At 36.6% G+C, this 20,544-nt stretch overlaps 1 protein-coding gene across 4 annotated transcripts in view; it reads right to left on the reverse strand.

Annotated features, from left to right (window-relative positions):
• RAB27B (RAB27B, member RAS oncogene family) overlaps nt 1–19,595 on the reverse strand; it is an 85,121-nt gene extending 65,526 nt beyond the window's left edge. For 3 of the 4 annotated variants that reach the window (XM_074206973.1, XM_074206974.1, XM_074206971.1), the window contains exon 1: nt 18,932–19,595. The gene's annotated coding sequence lies outside the window, so the exon portion shown is untranslated. The remainder of the gene's footprint in view (nt 1–18,931) is intronic. The other variant, XM_074206976.1, reaches the window with a different exon arrangement.
• Nucleotides 19,596–20,544: the final 949 nt, after the last annotated feature.

Below are 20,544 nucleotides of genomic sequence, written 5' to 3' on the forward strand. Positions count from 1 at the left end.
AGTATTAAATCATAGAAGGGTTACTAATCTACCTCTGTTTATTGAGTCCCCTAGTCTGGAGGGGGGGGGGCTTCTTATGCTAGTAAAAATCAAAGCATCTTCCCTTACGGGAAAAGCTCTGTTATTCAAGGTCTTGGGGAGATACCAAGGTAATGGGTGCTAATCACAAATACTGGAAGGCCCATCAGAGGCCATCTAATCTCACCCTTTCATTTAACAAATGAATAAACTTAAATCCAGGTCATGTCAGAATGAAGATTTGAACCTAGGTCCTCTGAGTCCAGAGCTAATATTCTCTCTCTCTCTCTCTCTCTCTCTCTCTCTCTCTCTCTCTCTCTCTCTCTCTCCCTGCTGTTTCCAAACAAAAAATAATCTGGTTTTGATTTTTTTTGTTTTGTTTTGCTTTTTAAGGGACACTTATATTTTCCCTCCAAAGAAAGAGAAAGCCTGAGCTGAGATTGAGTAGTTTAAAATATATTATAGTCCATGGTTCCATCTGATGATGAAAAATGTTACCTCTCTCCTGATATAGAAGTGATGGACTAATGATGCAGAATGAGACACACATTTTTGAACTTGTCCAATATGAAAATTTGTATTATATAACTATGCTTAAATGTCACAAAAGGTTTTTTTTTCCTTTTTTCCCCCCCTAGTAGAATTAGGAGTTGGAAGGAAGTAACAGGATAAGGAAAATAAATTGATATTTGAAAATAATAAAATACACCAAAGTCCATGTTTTGGTTCCCACTGCAAGTGTGAGCATATTGATCTAGTAGTTCATGCAATTTATATTTTTTCATGGGTTACTCTCGTTCACTTCTTGATAGAAATCAGTCAGACCAAATTTCCTTTCATTTACAGTTGTATGTGATATCTGATGTTGAAAAATTATTCAAAATGTACTTTTGCTATTTAAGAAGAAATAAGAGTCTCAATATTCTTGAACTTAAGTGCTTAAACTAAAAAGAGAGGAAAATCTTTCTAATCCACCCTCCCCGCCCCATGCCCAGGACAGTATTAAATCTTGGAATTCATCTAGTTATTTCAAAAGGGAACTGGATTGGATTTCGCTTGTAATTGAACAAATAAGAAAGTGTTGGCATATACTTTCTAGCAAAAAAAAAAATGAAGTTAAGTTCCCTACATCTCACTGATTTCCAAATAGGTATAAATTGTTCTATTTCCTGAAGTAAAGGTAAATAGGACTAGAAATCCTGGACAAGTTCCATTCTTGAAGTCAATAGTTTTCAGTAGTTACAGGGTTATTTCAAACATGATGAGTTTACACTAAGTAGCAAAACTAAAAAGTTGCTGACAAAATTTCTGGAAATGTGAATGCTGTGAATGCAGAATTCCATTTTGCTTATATTAGTCTAGAAAACAATATTGATTTATGAATTCCAGATAAACTAAAGTTCCAGCAACTGAGGAACCCATAAAAAGCTATTCAATTGCACATCTAAAACATCTCATGTTTCTAAGGACCATATCATTTTTTCATCTCAATATGTTGTAAATTTGGTTTGTGTGCATAAGTGTGACTAAAGCTGTTAGCACGGTGCCTGGAAAATATTAAATTTTAGATAGATAGATAGCTATTATTATCATACTCAGCATCATTATAGACTAAAAAGACCAGTGTCCAACTAGATAACAACTCAGTGATGAGAAATTTGCAGCTATAGTTCTCCTTCCTCTTCCCTCTAACCCCAAAGAAGAGTAAGATGAAATGGAAAACAGGCAAGATAAAGTTCTAGAATGAGTAAACCTAGGTTTGAATCCCAGCTCTATCATTTACTAACTGTTTGACTTTGGGTAAGTAATTTATTTATTTACTATAAATTGTATTTTTTCCAACTATAAGAAAAGATAGTTTTAAGCAATTTTATAAGATTTTGAGTTCCAAATTTTTCTCCCTCCCCCCCATCCTTTCCTTCTCAGCAAATATTCTGATATAGATTATACATGTACAATCATTTTAAACACATATTCACATTAGTCATGTTATAAAAGAATCAGAACAAAACAGGAAAAACCACAAGAAAGAAAAAACAAAGGAAAACAAAAACAGTATGCTCCAATTTGCATTCAAATGCCATAGGTTTTTTTTCCCCTCTGAATGTGGATAGCATTTTCCATCATGAGTCCTTTGGAATTGTCTTGAATCATTGTGCTAAGAAGAGCTATCACAGTTGATCATCACAATGATGCTATTACTGTCTGCTCACTTCATTCAGCTGGACATTTGCCCTGTTTTAATAGCTGCTATTGTTTTCTAGCTGTTCACAGCTTTGCTGAAACCATTGAAATTTTCCCCTCTACTCTCAAGAATTCTAATTGATTCAGCTAAGTAGCAAGCAGTGGTTTGTATGAACTGACCAAGGTCCAAAGGAATCAGAGGGTGCTTTTAGGGAGTATTCCAGGAGAAGGGGAAGCAAAGAACCTGATGGCATGCGTGTCTGATATTCAGAAGCAGGCAGAAAAGTGCTGCAGACAGTTCATAGCCCTGAATAATTTGTTGGCTCTCTTAAAGGGATTGATTCCCTTCCAGGAGCCACATGTAGATCACATAGGATCACTTCTTCTTAGGAGTAGTCTGCTTGAAAGGTCCAGAGAGGTCTTCCTGGCACAAAACCTAAGACTTCTTGTCTGTAACCACTCTGGGCTTTAAAGTCCTTGATAAAATGAAACTATTTTATGGGGAAATCATGGCGACAGTGAAGATTGAGTGGTAAAAGTCACATGATCAGCCACAGACATCTTATATATATTTATCAATATATAAAAATGGAACACAGGACAATAATGTTTTGGTGGTGAGTTATTAGAAAAGATAGACCATAGGGATGACCACCAACAGCAGGATCAATTTATCAACAAGAGTTTTTTGCAGATATACTAAGTTCCAGGTGCTGAAGACAGAAATACAAAGAATGAAATGATCCAGCCAGTGCACCCACCCACCCACCCACCATATATATATATAAAATGTATACATATCTGTATATATATATACATATCAAATGATATATATACATATATCATATAGATACACATATATCTAGCATGTTATGAGTATATAATCATATAATAAATATGTGTATATTTATACATATATTAGTGTATATTTTCTATCTATAAATCATAAATATTGTCAATAAATAAAAAGAAAAATATAATGTTGTTTGAGAGGAAGGACATTAGAAGTTGAGAATCATCCAACAAGATTTCAAAATGAAGAGTATGTTAAATCAATCTCTCAGAAAACCATTGCATAAAGAGAGTAGATACCTAAATATGCAGCACATAGGTGGGTCAGTGAACAGAGACAAGCTAGGATTCATGGTTAGAAGGGAGGAGCAATGGGGCTTCCAACATGAGAACACTGGATACTCAGAGAGGAAGAGCAAAAAGGAAGAAAGCTGGGTGGGCACCAAAACAGTTTACATCCTTCACAGTTCTACCTAAAAGCTGCCCTGTAGAAAAGAGCCATCCCTTCCTCAATTGCAGAGAATCACTATGTGAAAAATCCAAATGAAAATCTTGCTGCTGTGACAAGCAGAACTGCAATGAGGTCATTTGCCCAGACAAGAGTTTAAGGGCCCCTAGGATTTGAGTTTATAAGGCTTCATCATTTCCAATCAAACAGGAGGAGCTTGTTCCATTGCAGTTCTCAAAAATGCTTAGGAGAAACTCTAAGGGGTGAGCAGAATGATTTCTTCTTGATAAGCTTCAATAGAACTCTTGTGGCTCAAAGGTGCCAAGATTTAAATTGAAACAATTGTCTGAACAGCTCATCACTGCAGAGGACCTAATCTAAGATATCTTTGGAAGGTAGACAACAAATGAGATCCTAGAGAAGAGCCTGAAGAAGGATTAATGGGGAAGACCTGAGACTGGTTTGGACCTCACTTCTTCCCTTTCAAAAGAACAAAGATTTCATGAAACTATCCACAACCCAGATCCACACCCTTGGAAACGGACTGAAGTGAAACACAATCCAGGTATTATAAATTTAGAGGATGAACAGAATGGGTATTCCCTTCATTGTCTTTTCCTATTTGCCATACTGTGATAATATGTCCTCAGTAAAATCATAGAACAAAATGAATGGGAAAAACCTACTCAGGAATCCAACAAATATTAAGTGTCTACTCTGTATTAGGTACATGTAGAACAAGGACAGAGAGTGAAGAGAACCAAGAAAATCAGTCAGACAATGATAGTGAAAGCTTTCAGGGCTCAAGTCTTGACTGACCTATTTATTAGTTCTATGATCTTGGGCAAGTAACAGTCTTTTTAAGCCTTAGTTTCCTCTCCCATGAGCAAGCTGCATAATCTCTCAGTGCAGATGCTGATCTTCAATAGTAAAGGGGCTTTCCTCACCAGAAAATCCCTAGCTACAAATCCCCATTCCAACAACCTAATTAAGGTTGTTGGGAAGAAAATGCTTTTGTAAGGTTTAAAATATCATGCAACTGTATCATGATTATTATTATTGTTTTTAAAAACTGCAACTCAAAATGAAAACTGTTGCTACCAATGGATATTATTCAGTTTTGATATTCTAAGGACCAAAAGTGAAAACTGTTGCTACCAATGGATGTTATTCAGTATTGATATTCTAAGGACAAGAAATATCCATGATGTATTGCTTCCACCTAGCTATTAGTCAAAGGCTTAATCTTGTTATAACTTCTTAGACTTGGCAACTGAACCAGCAAGTTTCATTTACAGATTCAGAAAGGTTAATGAGTTACAGTAAAATAATTTTGCTATACTGGAATTTTGTCCTTTTTGCATATGTAATAGTACATGCCCATACAACAGGGTCAGATAGTTAACAGCCAAAAAGCACAATGCCTATTGGAATGCCAACCCCATGATTGTAGCTGACTGTGAACTCACAACCAAAGAAGGAGAAAAGAATTTCACAAACACTTTCCAAAGGAACATCAGGTTGATCACTTCCTTTGGAAGAAAATATGTAAGTGAATTCTGTTGAATACATGGAGTCCAGTTGGTAGATGAGACACTGAATTCTCTCTATGCTGTGGCTTACTCATGCAGAAATAAGAGACCAGGAAAAAATTGCAGTGTTCATACTCAATCATGCTGCTTTTATGAGAAATATCCATCCCCTGAGCGCTCCATTTATTCTTGAATATATCAAATGGTGATGCAATGCCCACTACAAAACGTTAATTAGATGGGCACAGAGGGGAACCCCACAATTCAGCTAGTAGAGTAGCAAAACATTTGTCCCCATACCTCTTCATTTTAGATGTGCTTACAAAGGAGGAGAGGCAGTCAGGTAGGTGGCTGAAGGAAGATGAAGGAAATAAAAATGCCCAAAAGAAAGACCTGCTGTTGTATTAAATGAACATTTTTATGGTACGGTAATGAAAAGATCAGAGCATGCTTTGAAATTTGAAAGCTTTAGCCCTAGGCATGAACTATTCAAAAAATTTGTTTTGTCATAGGACCACTTTGGCAGCCTGGTAAAGCCAAAGAAGTAAAGTGTGGGTGATTCAAAATTTAAGTCTCTCTGGCTAGACTTGGACTGGCTCCTTTGTGAGGATTCTAAATTGCTTAATAATTCCCCTCATTCCACCACCACGCTGTTCTCAGAATATTTTGAAATGCATAAAATAAAACACATAGAGTGTCAAAGAAAAGCAATTACAGTGAAATAAATTATCAAAATATTTCTTAAAAGAACAAGTTTGCAGACCCGCAGGTTAAGAACTTTAGAGGTCTTTAGAGACTCCCTTCAAGTCTAGATAATTTTCCTAATTCAAGACATTCTCCTACCAGTGAAACAATAGAGTATTAAAAATAGTGTCAAAAATTTAATAGAATGTCTGTATCTATTAAAGAAAGAAAAAGAAAGAAAGAGCTAATTTACTTTTCAATAGTGTGAATTTGTGACTGGTTAGCTCATAAAACAAGGGGGAGAGATTTGATTTTCTTTAAAGTTTTATCTAGGGTATAACTTTGTGTGATTCCAACAACAGACAAATCCCACCTGTCAATAGGACATTCTTCACAGCATCCCTCTGAGAGAGGTAGTAAATATTAATACTTTGTTAAATCTGTGGCTTCTGTTGGCATAGAAAATAATTCTTCTTTGCTATTCCATCATTCATATACATGCTTTTGCATAGAAAATCCCCCATCCACAAACTGTATGTCTTCCTAAACTCTATCGCTTAAAAATACTTAGGTTCCTCCAAAGTTTAGCTCAACTATCACCTCCTATGTGAAGTCTTTCCTGATTCATCCCACCTACTAATGGCTACCCCACAAAAATAGCTTGTATTTATTTGATCTATACTTAAATGTATAAATGTTATCCCCCTGATGGAATGCAAGATCCTTAAGGGGAGGGAATTTTTCATTTTTGCTTTTGTAGTGTCTGACTTCTAGTAGAAGCTAAGTAAATGCTTGTGGATTGAATAATGGTTTAATGAGTTGTGGTGATGAAAATTAATTATTTGGGTCATCTACCTTCTGGTGATGAACTTAGCTGGGTCCTCAGATGGCCATGAATCATTGAACCTATACCAGAAATCTTGCTACTTACCAGAGTTTAGCCTTCAAAGCTGGGGAGGGAATATGGATTTAGAAAGTGCCTACTATATATATATTTTTTTTATAAAAATTGTTTCAATTGAATAAGAACCCATCATTACTACCATACTACAGTGAGAACTTTAGTGGAGTAATCTAAGTATTATTATTCACATTTTAAATGAGAAGTCTAGAATATAAACAATGTAACCAAGAACATAAACCTAATGTCAGAGATGAACTTAAATCCAGATCTTCTGATTCACCCTTCTTAACCTGGGATCTCTGAACATTAAAAATAATATTTTTGATAGTTTAATTTCAATATAATTGGTTTCCTTCATAATCCCACATACTTTATGTATTTAAAAACATTAATTTAAGGCGTTCAGGGGGAAGCTGGGTAGTACGGGGATAGCAGTGGAGTCAGAAATCTAGCCTCAGACACTTGATACTGGCTAACTGTGTGACCTTGGGCAATTTAATTCCATTGCCTCACACCCAAAAAAAAAGGAACTCATAGGTTTCACAAAGGGGTCCAGGACATTAAAAAGGTTAAGAAACCCCTCCTATGGAGGGCAAAACCTCTCTTAAATCTTTGTCTCTCTTCCTCTTTACATTCTTTCAGCAACCTCATTGGCTTTCTTGGTTTTAACTAACATACCTGTGGACAGCTAGTGTTAGAGCGGGCAGTTGAGTACCAGGCTTGGAATCAGAAAGACTCATCCTCCTGAATTCAAATTTGTCCTCAGACACTCACTAACTGTAGTACCTTGATTACCTCATTTTTCCTCATCTGTAAAATGAGCTGGAGAAGAAAATGGCAAATCACTCCAGTATCTGCCAAGAAAGCCCCAAATGAAGTCACGAAAGAAAAATCAGGTACAACTGAAAGCACTAAACATCACCCCTAGGTTCACAATCTATATATCACAAACAAATTCATTGATCTATATGTCTGACCTCATTTTCTCTCCTGAGTTTTAGTCCCATATGCTCAATGTCCCATTGGACATTTCAGATTGGTAGTTCTAGAAACATCTCACATTCACCATGTCCCAACCTGAATTTTCAGTATCTTTCCCCCCAAATCATCTGCCCTTCCAATTTCCTTTTTGCTAGTGAAAGTATCACTATCTCCCATTTTCCTGGGTTTATAACCCACGCTCCTTGACTTATTCTTATGTCTCACTATTCAGTTGCCAAATACTTCATTTCTCAAATCCTTCTTTCTACTCACATTATAATTTCCTTAGTTCAGGTCCTCCTTACTAGATGATAACAAATGCCTCCTAATTGGTCTTCTAGCCTCAAATTTCTCACTACTCTAGTCCCAGCCTTCACACTGCTGCCGATTTTCCTTAACAGCAGATCCCATCTTGTAAATGCCTTATTTAATCAATTCTACTGGTTCTCTGTTTCTCCAAGATAAGTTTTAACTTCTCTTTAGCTGTGTTTGTGTGTGTGTGTGTGTGTGTGTGTGTGTGTGTGTGTGTGTGTGTGTGTTCCAACACCACCAACTCTGTCATGGGTAAATCACATTCTTTATGATAAGTCCATCACAAAAGTTACTTCCATATTTTCCCACCATTGCCATTGCTGATTACAGCTCCCTCCTGATTATTCCCATGCCTAAAATGCACTTGCCTCTTACCCCCATTTTATAGAAATCCTAATTTTCCTCCAAATATAGCTCAAGCACCATACTACCTTTTATACATGAAGCCTCTTTTGATTTCTTCAATGACCAGTATCCCCCCCACAAAACTACCTTGTATTAAACTGTTTTGCATTTATTATGAATATATTTAAAAATCATCTATAATCTTCCATTAAAATATGACCTCCCTTGATAATAAAGATCACTTCATGATTTGTGCTTTTATCTTCAGCTTCTGGCTTGTAGTTGATTCTTAACAAATGCTTTGCGATTGACCTCAGAGACTATTTAGTCTAACCACATTGTATCCAGTTGAGAAACCTGAATCCCAGAGAATTTAAATGATTTACCCTACATCACTTAGTTAATAAATCTGAATTCAGGTCTTAGAATCTAAGTCCCATTACTCCAAATTCAATGTTCTTTCCTCTATACTTCACCTGCTGCCTTCCAACTCAAGAACAAGGGATTTTGTTGCTGTTTTTTTTTTTAATCAGACCTTTGACTTCATTAAAGTAGGAAACTGCAAGTCAGGTATCTCTCTTTACCAACATAGATCAATACATATTCTTCAATTTAGGCTCTGTGAGAATTGTCCATATTACAGGCTCTTTTATTCCAGGCAAATTATTTTACCTCTTGCCCAATATACGTCAGAGGTCACACTTGAACTCAAAACTCTCCCTGGTCAATCTATACCACTATATACTGATCAACCAAATACTTAAACATTAACAGCATCAAAGCGAAAAAAAATTTTTATGCAACAAAGATTTACTTCAATACATCAAAAATGCCACTATTTCCTCAGTATATCATCTGATGGTAACGATTGCAATCTCTCTCTTAAGGCGTTCAGGGGGCTGCTGGGTAGTACAGTGGATAGAGCACTGGCCTAAGATAACAGAAAATTTTTAAACATTTTAACATCTACTAAATAGTTTTAGTGGTAGTAAACACATAAATACTTCTAGTTTTATCGTTCTTTAGGAAGACAAGATGAGTGAGAGAAAATAGATATGAAGAAATATTTAAGGCTGTCTTATTTTGTGATAATCTATTTTGATTTTTTATAACTGTGATTATAATTAGTCATTTGTTTGGAAAATGGAAAAAAAGTGAAAAATTAGAAAGAAGAATAATAAGATTTTTTTTCCACTTTTCTTGATCAAGTATAAAAAAGACAAATTAAAGATGCTTTAAATCACCTTAAAAGTTACTAGGTCTTTTATGAATTTAAAACACTATTTCTTGAACTCTAAAATATTTCTCTATTCTCAAGGAGACAAGGCAATATAATAATTGGTGGTATTTGAATATTTGCTATATTGATTTTGGGTGAAATTTCTTGACAAATGTAGATAACTATTTTTAGTTTGTGGCAAATCTCTTCCTAATCCAATGCTATCTTGGAAATTAAGCAAAGGAAATTTGTTTTTATTTCCTGGTTCTTTATAAATATATTTATTACTTAAAAGAAATAATAACTTTGAAAGACAAATACTGGAGAAGGTAAGAAATATAATGTTTCAATGAATTTTTGGAAAACAGAAAGAAATAAACTGAATTCAGCAAAATGTTATTCCATAAATTCATCTTTATATCACATTTATGTAGACTTAATTTCATTTTACAGAGAAAATCACAACACAAATCATATGAATGGCTTCTGTATAGCCTAAACAGTAATAATTTGTAGTAACAAGATACTGACCTGGAAAGTCTTCAATTGCATTACTTAGCCTAATAATATCCCTTCCCCTCTGTACTTTTTGAAATCAAAGCTTTTTTTTTCCTTCAATATAATAAATGACTAAGAAAATCTTCATATTATAATGGACCCTATCTCCAACTTCTGAGACTGGCCATTGTGTAATGTGATTATTTATTATTAAATGAATATCTTGTATATATCTTCAGATTTAAAATTTCAAAAATTAAGAAAGATTGAATTACTTAAAGTCCTAGAGCAATTAAAATAGTAGAAGTAAGACCCCTAATTCAGGTTTTCTGAATCTCAATATATTTATAAGATTTTAAATTTATTAGAGCTCTAATAACTTAAACTTCCACTGACTTTTGGATGCCTTGACCAAATGACCATTGGGATTATTGGACTAGGTCTTTCGATCTTGGCTAGGCTACAGGTACAGTAGCCACTCAGAGTATGAATTGGCACAAAAGCTTTAATTTGCTTAGTTATGTGGCTATTAAATCAGTTTTAGGCCACCTATGACTCAAAATCTTGAACTCAACTGATGAATCAGTTCCCAGCATGAGGGACTAGGAATGCATCATCCTTACCAAGCCTGATTCCATTTTCCTTTGAGATCACTGACAATGGGTCAGAAAAAAACAACCATCAGTTGTTTATGTAACTTAGGATCTTGGGGTGGTGATTTTAACCCTTTAAGTATAATAGTGAATTTCTCTCTTATCATCTTGCTACTAAACTTGGGATACAATTTCTTATTGGTCATTTTGGTTCTGTTCTCAGTCCAAAGATTCATCTTGGCAGAGAAAATAGAAGTAAAATAATATTTGCATTAATTTGCCTTTTCTATGTCATCCATTATTCCTATTCCACCTTGAGCAGTGGTGATATCCTTTCCTCTAACTGTAGAGCTTAAAATTTTTAAATATCTTTGAATTATTTTTAAATTAGCTTTTCTTTTTTTCCTTAGTTTACCTGAGTTTTACAGCTCCTGTCCTTATTCTCCCAGGGCCATACTTTCTCTATTACTCCTCTACTACCTAGGGGTAATGATTTCCCTATTTAAAATATTAGTCTCTTTTGACAGCTCCCCCTTTTCACCCTCATCAGGATTGTTTCCTTTTTGCTTGGAGGACTTCATTCTTGAGAATTTGTTGGGTTTTATTTTTGGCAAGGCAATGAGTTAAGTGACTTGCCAAAGGTAACACAACTAGATTATTAAGTGTCTGAGGCCACATTTGAACTCAGGTCCTCCTGACTCCAGGGCCAGTGCTCTATTCACTGTGCTACCTACCTGCTCCTTGAGAACTTATTGTTAATGGGTTGACTTCATCTCTCTCTCTCTCTCTCTCTCTCTCTCTCTCTCTCTCTTTCTCTTTATAGATAGATAGCTAGATATAGATATAAATGTAGATATAGATAGATATAGATAAAGACATATATATTATATATAATATATATAAAATATATATATATGATTTTAACTTCTGTGCATGTATATTAAAGTAGGTCTGGTTTCCCTCTTCTTTTTCCTAAACTCCCAAAATCTAAAAATTGGTTGAATTTGTTCGTGGTTCCTATCATTTTTATGCTAGCAAGCAATTCTTCCTTACTGTTGAAAACTAGACTCAGATTATCAGATCTACTCTTTAATTTCTCCACTTTTTGAAGAAGGAAATTATTATTAAGGCAAACCAAGAACTTCTAAGCTGTCCTATTTTGGGTACTGAGACTTTCAGCAATGGAAATATCCAGTTCAGCATTACTATATCATGTCTCCTTGCCATACTTTTCATTTATTTTCCAGACCCCCTCATTTCTGTTCTCTTTCTTTCCAAACTATCCATATTAAACACAGATGAAAAGGAGGATCTCTGTCTCTGCTTCTATTAGTGTTCAACCAATTGTCTTTTACATCATTTGTTCTTGGATTTCTGCAGATAAGGATAACTTCTTAATGTACAAAGTTAAACCTAACCTTCTTTAATTCTATTTTAAATAAGGTTTAATCCTCCAAAACCATATTCTAGTCATGGTTCATTTAGCTAATTTGTATAAAGTTAAGATCTCCTACTCCTATCCTCCTTTTCCTTCTCTTAACAACAACTACTACTACTATTACTACTACTACTATGACTACTACTACTACTACTACTACTACTACTACTACTACTACTACTACTTACCTACCTACCTAGGGTTTGATTTAACCCACTCTCACCCAACACTTACCAACTTATAGCATCCTTGCCATCTTCTCAATGCATCAGGTGAGTCAGATGGATACTACCCAAGTTCTGAACAGTTAATAGGAAGCTGAAACATCAACCAAAGTGTTCAAAAAAAGACTTGATGCATTACAAATGTATCCTGCTAAAGGATATAGAATTATGGTATCATAATCAATTTTTATGCCCTTAATGATTCTTAAAGTTCCAGGTGTTCCTGAATCTGTGGAACTGTTCTTTGCCTCGATCTAGACACCATTCTTCCATTACTGCAGATCAATCAAACATCATTTTTCAAGTATCTACTATATAGCTGTGATAGCTGCTGGGAATATAAAGACCAAAAAAGAAATAATTTCTACTCTCAAGTATATTCTCTGAGAAACAACAACTCTATCTTCCAATAAAATACAAATTATATATACTAAGAATAAAATTACTACTAGGGTAGCTTGATGGCACACAGTGGAAAACGTGCTGGGCCTGAGAGTCAGGAAGACTCATCTTCCTGAGTTCAAATCTGACCTCAGACACTTACTAACTCTGTGACACTTGGCAAGTCACTTAACATTGTTTGCCTCAGTTTCCTGATCTGTAAAATGAAATACAGAGAGGAAATGACAAACCACTCCAGGATCTTTGAAAGATAAAACCAAATGAGGTCATGAAGAGTAAGACTAAAAATGAATGAACAACCACAAAATGAATACTAGATAGCAAAGTACAAGGTAATTAGAAAGAGAAAGCAGCAGATTTTATGGGAAAATCAGTGTAGAAAGTAGAGCTTGAGTTACTTCTTGAAGGAATTAAAGGTCATGGAGGAGAGCATCCAGAGGATGACCACTGTCAAGACTTCAAGGTGAGATAGAGTGCCATATATAAGGAATAAAAAGAAGACCAGACTGGCAGGATTGTAAAGAACTAGAAGAGGGAGAATTCATAAGACTGGAGAGATAGGTTAGAGGCAGATTTTAAAAATGAAATAGAGGAATTGATAGTTGATCTTAGATGTGAAAAAGGAGCCATTGGAATTTACTGAATTAAGAAGTAATAAGGTCAGGTCTATGCTTTATTAAAATCCCTTAGGACTGCAGTGAGAAGATATTTGAAGAGAGGAGACCAATGAAGAGCCTACTTAAATATTTCGGGAGACAAGTGATAGGGACCTGGACTCAGACAGTGGTTATGTGATTAAAACTATTTTAGTTTTGTGCAGCTAAGTGGTGAAGGGGATAGAGCAGCAGCCCTGGAGTCAAAAAGACCTGAGTTCATCTCTGAACTCAGACACTTAATAATTAACAAGTTTCTGACCTTGGGCAAGTCTCTTAGCCCTACTGTCTTGCAAAAAAAAAACAACTGAAAACAAAAACAAAAAAAAAGACTATTAATTCTCTTGGGAAGCACATTGCATTTTTTCCTTCATATTGAGTTAATGTAAAATATCAAATCCCTAATCCTCTGTTAGATGAACAACTATCAAGCCAGGTACTTTTCATCCTGTGGAGGAAATTGATTTTTGAATATAAAAGTTTGACTTTTCATTTATTATTTTAAATGAAATCTTGTTGGATTTGGTTAATTTTTCTATGCTATCAAGATAAATCTGATTCTGTCATTCAACATATTGGCTACCCCCTCCCAACTCTGAATCATGCACAAACTGATAAGCATATCTTCTATATTTTAATTCCCATGTCAGTTCCTAAGACTCATCCATCACTCTCTCCTCCATCGTTCCCTTTTGAGAAAGAGACGATGAACCCCCAGAGTTACAGAAATGAGGGAAGGGAATTCACCCCTCAGGAGTCTAGGAAACCTCCCATTTTCCTCAGACATTTCCCACCTTCTGTACCAGAAACTCCTTAACTATAAGAAGACTAATAATACTGCCATCCTATCAATCCTTGAGGTTTTATTAGTTTAGCCATTTTCAGACCAGAATAGCTCACTAACTTGCCAATGAATCCAACTTGCATAGCTTTCAACCATTCCATTAAATTTCTACAATGTTCAAGGTGAACCCAAGCTCAGTTTGCAGTTATGCTATCCAACTCTATTGTTTTCTAGCTCTACAATTTCCTTAGCTACAGAAATCACCATCACATGTTTCCTTGTTCTCTTTCCTTGAATTTTTACCTTTTAGGCATGCTTTTCCAGTCTATCTGACCCTGCCTGATTTCAGATCTTGCTTATGGTCATTCATGCTATTGGTATCATGATTCTCCCAACTTTACTAGCTAGGATTGACAAAGTCTGCTTTTGTTCCGGACTCTTTTTGCTGGGGGTGTGTGTGTGTGTGGGGGGGGCAGACCTTCACCTTTTCTTTCAAAAGTTAAGTTAGGAATGGATCAGAGAGCTACTTTCAGGGCTATATTGTTTTGCACTATTCCTTATGCCAAGTCACTGATAAAAATGATGACTGGTCAAAACAATTCTAGAGGTATGATAGTAGATCTTAACTCTAGATTTTCATGGATCTATTAATTAATATTCTTTGCATGTATTTATTCAGCTAGTTAGAAATATATCCAATTGATTATCTAGTCCATCTTATACATGAACTATTATCAGTCTGGTAAATAAATTTTCTTTTTATAATGAGTTAATTTTTCATAATTTATTCTTAATGAGACCAAGCTAGTTTTTAATGATCACTGTCATCTTTCTAAAGATTGACAAACATCACGTTTAATAATCTCATGTAGGATTTTATAGATGTCACCATCACACTAACCTATATCAGAATCTATTTTTGATCCTTTTGAAAAAAATAGGACATTTGCCTGTCTTCAGAATTCGGGCACTTCTTTCTTTTTCCAAGATTTCTCAAGGATTATTCAGAGGTATCTCTTTGATCACATCTGCAAATTCTTTTAGAATTCTTTTTTTTTAAAGTTTTTGCAAGGCAATGGGGTTAAGTGGCTTGCCCAAGGCCACACAGCTAGGTAATTATTTAGTGTCTGAGTTCAGATTTGAACTCAGGTACTCCTGACTCCAGGGCCTGTGCTCTGTCCACTGTGCCACATAGCTGCCCCTCCTTTAGAATTCTTTAATGTAATTTGGTTAAACATAAAAACTTATTTAAGATGAATACATATTTTCTTATTATCCTTTTACCTTCCATGAACTTTAATTCCTTATTAACAATGTTTTTCCCTTTCCACTCTGAAAACTAGTATTGTATAATAAAAACTTCTAGATTTCTAATCCTAGCTATGATACTCACTATATGTGTGACTGTGCAAATGACTTAATTTCTCTGAGCTACTATTTTTTCATCTCTACAATGATGAGTTTGGGCCAAATGGTCTCTGAGGTTCTTCTTCAACTCTGAATCTATGACTCCTTTGTTCCATGATCATTGTTTAATCAAGAAAAAGTCTGAAACAAAATGGGTGTTAAGTAGTTATTTTCATTTATCATTGGGTTTAAGTGATAATCTTAGAATCAAAGGTTAAAAGAGCTGTCCTGGTTATCTAGTCCAACTTCCCAATTCTACATTGAAAAAACAAAAGATGAATTGACTAGGCTAACATCACATAAAATAATAAAGCCAGGATTTTAACTCTAGTCCTTTGATTCCAAATTCAGCATTCTTGCCACTTCACGACCCAAAAGACCTTCCTTATACATCTTCTTCCTATGAACATATCTCCCCCACGTTCTTTTTCTTAATCCCTTTAGCATTTTTCTGAATCTCATATCATTCCTTTCTACTGCCTGACATTCTCATAGGTTGGTCCATTCTTTTGAATTCAACTTTAGTAAGATGCCTCCCCTTTCCAACTTCACCATATTGTTCTTTTAAAATTTGTGTTCATCAGAGAATTCTCCATGAAATCAAGTTGGTTTCTTTGGCTGATTTCCTTTTTTCTTTCACTTATGAATTATTCTTGGTTTAGTAGTCAGATTGAAATGTTTTTACTGCCTGATCCTTTACTCATTATATCTATATTAAAACCAACAATGAATTTGATGGATTTTCTTTCCACTAATTGACTAGTTATTGGACTAAGTTAACTGAACTAATGGGTTTGGGATTGCTATCTTCTTGTTCTGGCTTTTTTTTTGGCATGGTACAGGCAGAACCTTATTATTTTCTCATTTAGGTTTCAATGTCTAATAATGAATATAGGGCTATCTTCCTTTAGGAGGGGAAGAGGGGAAAGAAACAAGTATTTACTCAAAATCTTCTCTGCCAAGTGATTTTATGATCTCATTTGATCTTCATAACAAGCCTGAGATATACATTCTGTTATTATTCCCATTATGGAGTAGAAGAAAATAACACAGGGGGTAAGAGGGTGATTGACTTTTTCAGGGTCATACGCCTAGTAAGTATCTGAGATTATATTTGATCTTTGGTCTTCCTGTCTCCAAGTCTAGGGTTCTAACCATGGTACCATGCACTGGCACTACTGGCAAGGGATGATTTTATACTTTCTCTGCTTTTTCTCTTTTTATTTCCCTAAAGCAGTGCTATACCAACCAAGTATCTAAAAAGTTTTACTACTGCAAAAATGGCAGATCTTTAGTCAAGAAAATCAAAGAACTAAATTAATTCTACTTGTGTTGTCAATACCTTAATCTTTTGCTTCAGAATCTAAGTCTAGTAAACTAGTTTTAGGTTAATGAAATTGAGCAGAAATCTCCTGGTTTGAACATTAAAAATAATAAGATATTTTCTTTTTCTGCATTTTAAATTTTTTTCAGTTCACTTCCACTTTTACCAAACAGTCCGAAAAATCAGAAAGAGCAAATCTTAGGACAATACTACACATTAACTTTGCATCAAGTGACTTAAATTGAAGAAAAGTAATATCAATTTTCAAAAAGGTTTCCTTCTCTGTCAAGTCAAATGTGTTTGTGTCCAAGAGGTGGGGAAAAAACTGATGAGGCGGAGCAACTGTCATTTGCTCAAGTTTTTGACAGTTTCCTTTTATTCTTTCTTGGCAACTACTAGAACAGGCTCATCCAGTTTCCTCTGAAATGTTTCATGCTCCTTTTGAAAGCAATGAAAGAATAAAAACTCAAGTGGAGTATACACAGTAGATTTTAGCAAAAAAAGCTTATTAATATTAAATTATTAATCATGAATAAAGTATGTTTTCAACTGTATAGGATTCTCCTTTTGCAGCAGGGAGGCCTGATAATATGGGGAAGAGGAGAAGACATTTAGGTAACAACTCTTTGATTACAAATGCCACAAATGGCTTATAGCTAGTTATCCTTTTGTCCATTTTACTTGAATTTGGAACAGTTTCGTTATTGTGATTTGTGAGTGTTGACTAGTTTATCAGTTTCACAGTTTACTAGTCCAATAAACTCATGTCCCATAATATTGAGCCCAGGAAATTAAAAAAAATTGGGGGGAGCAGCTAGGTGGCAAATAGATAGAGCACTGGCCCTGGAATCAGGAGGACCTGAGTTCAAATATGGCCTCAGACACTTAATTGTCTAGCTGTGTGACGTTGGGCAAGTCACTTAACCCCATTGCCTTGAAAAAATTATAAAAAAGCTTTCATCTATCATTGTTTGAAAGTTTAAATCATCAAAATCTGACTCATAGTGAACACTCTGCTACTCAAATGTGAATGACCTCTATGTCAATTCTCTTCTCCATAACACTGAAGGCAGAGACCTTTCCTTTTGGCCTGATGACATCTCTTATGAGCACCTGCAGGATCATGTGCCTAATTTTAGCTCTGGATGCAAACAACTGGCCCTGATCTCTCAGGTAGCAGACATTTAGCAGAAGTTGCTTTCATTGAGATGACATTCCCTGTCTTTTAAACTGAGCATTTCCTCAGCATAGACATCCTTAGGTTTCAGACATTCACTCAATGAGTAAAGGATCAGACCCTATAAACATTTCAATCTGACTACTAAACCAAGAATAATTCAAAATTGAAAGAAAAAGGGGGGGCTAGGTGGCACAGTGGATAGAGCAGTACCTGAGTTCAAATTCGGCCTCAGACACTTAACTACCTAGCTGCGTGGCCTGGCCAAGCCACTTAACCCCATTTGCTTGCAAAAAAAAAAAAGTGAAAGAAAAAAGGAAAATCAGCTAAAGAAACCAACTTGATTTCATGGGGAATTCTCTGATGAACACAAATTTTAAAAGAACAATATGGTGAAGGTGGAAAGGGGAGGCATCTGATTAAAGGTGAATTCAAAAGAATGGACCAACCTATGAGGATAATGTCAGGCAGTAGAAAGGAATGATATGAGAAATCTTTAATTCATTCTGACCCCATGAAACAAAATTTTTTAAAAATGCGGCCTTTACTTGTTAGGAGCAAATGAGGTTTTTTTTTATTTTAAAGTGGGGAAATACATATTATTCACCTTGTGAACTGTGCCACAGGTCTCTTGCCTTAGTCAATCTCATTTTCTCACTAAAGATCAGATCAGAAACCTAAGTGACAGTCCACCAAACTGAAAGAAGTGGCATTACACCACTTTTTTTTTGAAAGGAACCAAACAAACCCAGCTGTTTGAAATGCAAATATCCCACAAAAGCCTCCAGGAAAGTTTCCAGCTGCTGGGTGCCCCGATGCCAGCGCCTTCTCCCTGCCCAAGTAGGCTGGAAGCCGAGCGTCTCCCGGGGGTTGCGCCGAGCAGAGACCCCGCGGGGCCTCCGACTCCGCGTTTCAATCCTCCCCTCCCAGTGATCGTCCCCCCCAGTGGGGAAGCGCATTCCGGCCATCCCTCTGCCTCCCGGCCGCCGGCCGCCCCGCTGCCCGGACTCACCAGCCTGCGAAGTTTCCTCTGCGTGCCCAGGGCCGGGTGTCGGGTTTCCAGCCGTCTCCCCTTCCCTTCACAGGAGTGTCACAGCCAGGGTCCGAGCGCAGTGGGAAAAGCAGAGCTGGGCTCTAGCAGGCGACGGGCATGGGGGCTGGGGGTCGGGGGCACGGGGAGATGCCGCCTGGCTTGCTCCTCCAGAGGCTGTCCGGCCAGACAGGGAGTTGCAGCTCCTCGGTGGCACCACCCACCTCCTTCAAGTCCGACTGAAGCTGCTTCTATCTGAAAGGTTTGTATGAAAAGAAGGCGTGCCTCCAGAGCCTTAACGAGGATATGAGGAACTCACCTCCGGCAAATCTTGTTTGTGACTCAGCTGCCTGGAAAGGCAACTGGCTTGCCTGCAGCTGGAGGAATTCTCCATCAGAAAGCCTGGCAGTGGGGTTGATTCTATTCATTTATCCTCTGCAAAGAACCCTGAGCCCTGGAGGGGAAACGCTTCAGACACTCACCTTTCCCCCAAAGAACCTCAGCTACTGAGAGGGGGTCATCGAAAGGCGAGGCATTCAACGTGGAGGTTAGAGGAGGGGTCCTGGTGAGATGGAAGGATGGGAATTAAGCTTTGGAAAAGTTGAGCGTCCTAAAGCCATCGCTATGCACTGCCAGGTCCTGCTTCCTACAGACGAGTTTGGTAAATAAGGGCTGAAGTCAAAGTGAGCAAACAAATTAATACAAGACTTCTGGTAGCTTAGGTAAATATTTGTATCTATGTTTGCTAAAACTCTGGTCTGCAGATGGTAATGGGACCAGAGTCAAGGCTTTATCTAACCTAGATGAAGCCCCCATAGCCAGTTGATGGATTCAACTCACAAAATAAATAAAATACAATTTTTGGAAAAGGAAGACCAAAGTTTGTTTTTGGCATCAGGTAGAAAATGCAGTCTGATTGGTTTCCCTGATTTTCACTTCGTTCAGGTGTGTCCAGTAGACTTAACCACAGAGGAGGAGGGGGAAGGGGGGAAGAGGGGAGAGAGGGGAGGGGAAGAGGGAGAGGGGGAAGGGGAAGAGAGAGGAAAGGGAAAAGGGAGGGGGGACAAAGGAGGAGGCGGCGAAGAAAGGGGATAAGGAAGAATGAGGAAAGCATTTAGAAGGTAGTAGATCCTGTTTCCCTATTTATTTCTATACCCTCCATCCCCATGATCCATTTGGAGAGTAGAAGCTAAGGCCAAAATGAATAAATCAAGCAAAACTGTACCTTAGGGCAGTAGAGGAAAGCATAAAACTGAACCTCGGGAGACCTGAGATATAGCTGTGACTTCCAAACAAGTCAGTCCTTTTTTCTAGGCAATGATCTCCAGACTTTTTGTTGTTAATCACATCTTCCCATTAGTTTTTTTTTTTTAATTTAAGGCAATGGGGTTAAGTGATTTGCCCAAAGTCACACAGCTAGGCAATTATCAAGTGGCTGAGGTTGGATCTGAACTCAGGTCCTCCTGACTCCAAGGCTGGTGCTCTATCCACTGCACCACCTAGCTGCCCCCCCCCATTAGTTTTTTTTAAGTTGAACATGTATCCACAGCATATATATGTGTGTGTGTGTGTATATATATATATATATATATATA

Source organism: Macrotis lagotis, chromosome X (genome assembly GCF_037893015.1).
Source record: "Macrotis lagotis isolate mMagLag1 chromosome X, bilby.v1.9.chrom.fasta, whole genome shotgun sequence".
Lineage (NCBI taxonomy): Eukaryota > Metazoa > Chordata > Mammalia > Peramelemorphia > Peramelidae > Macrotis > Macrotis lagotis.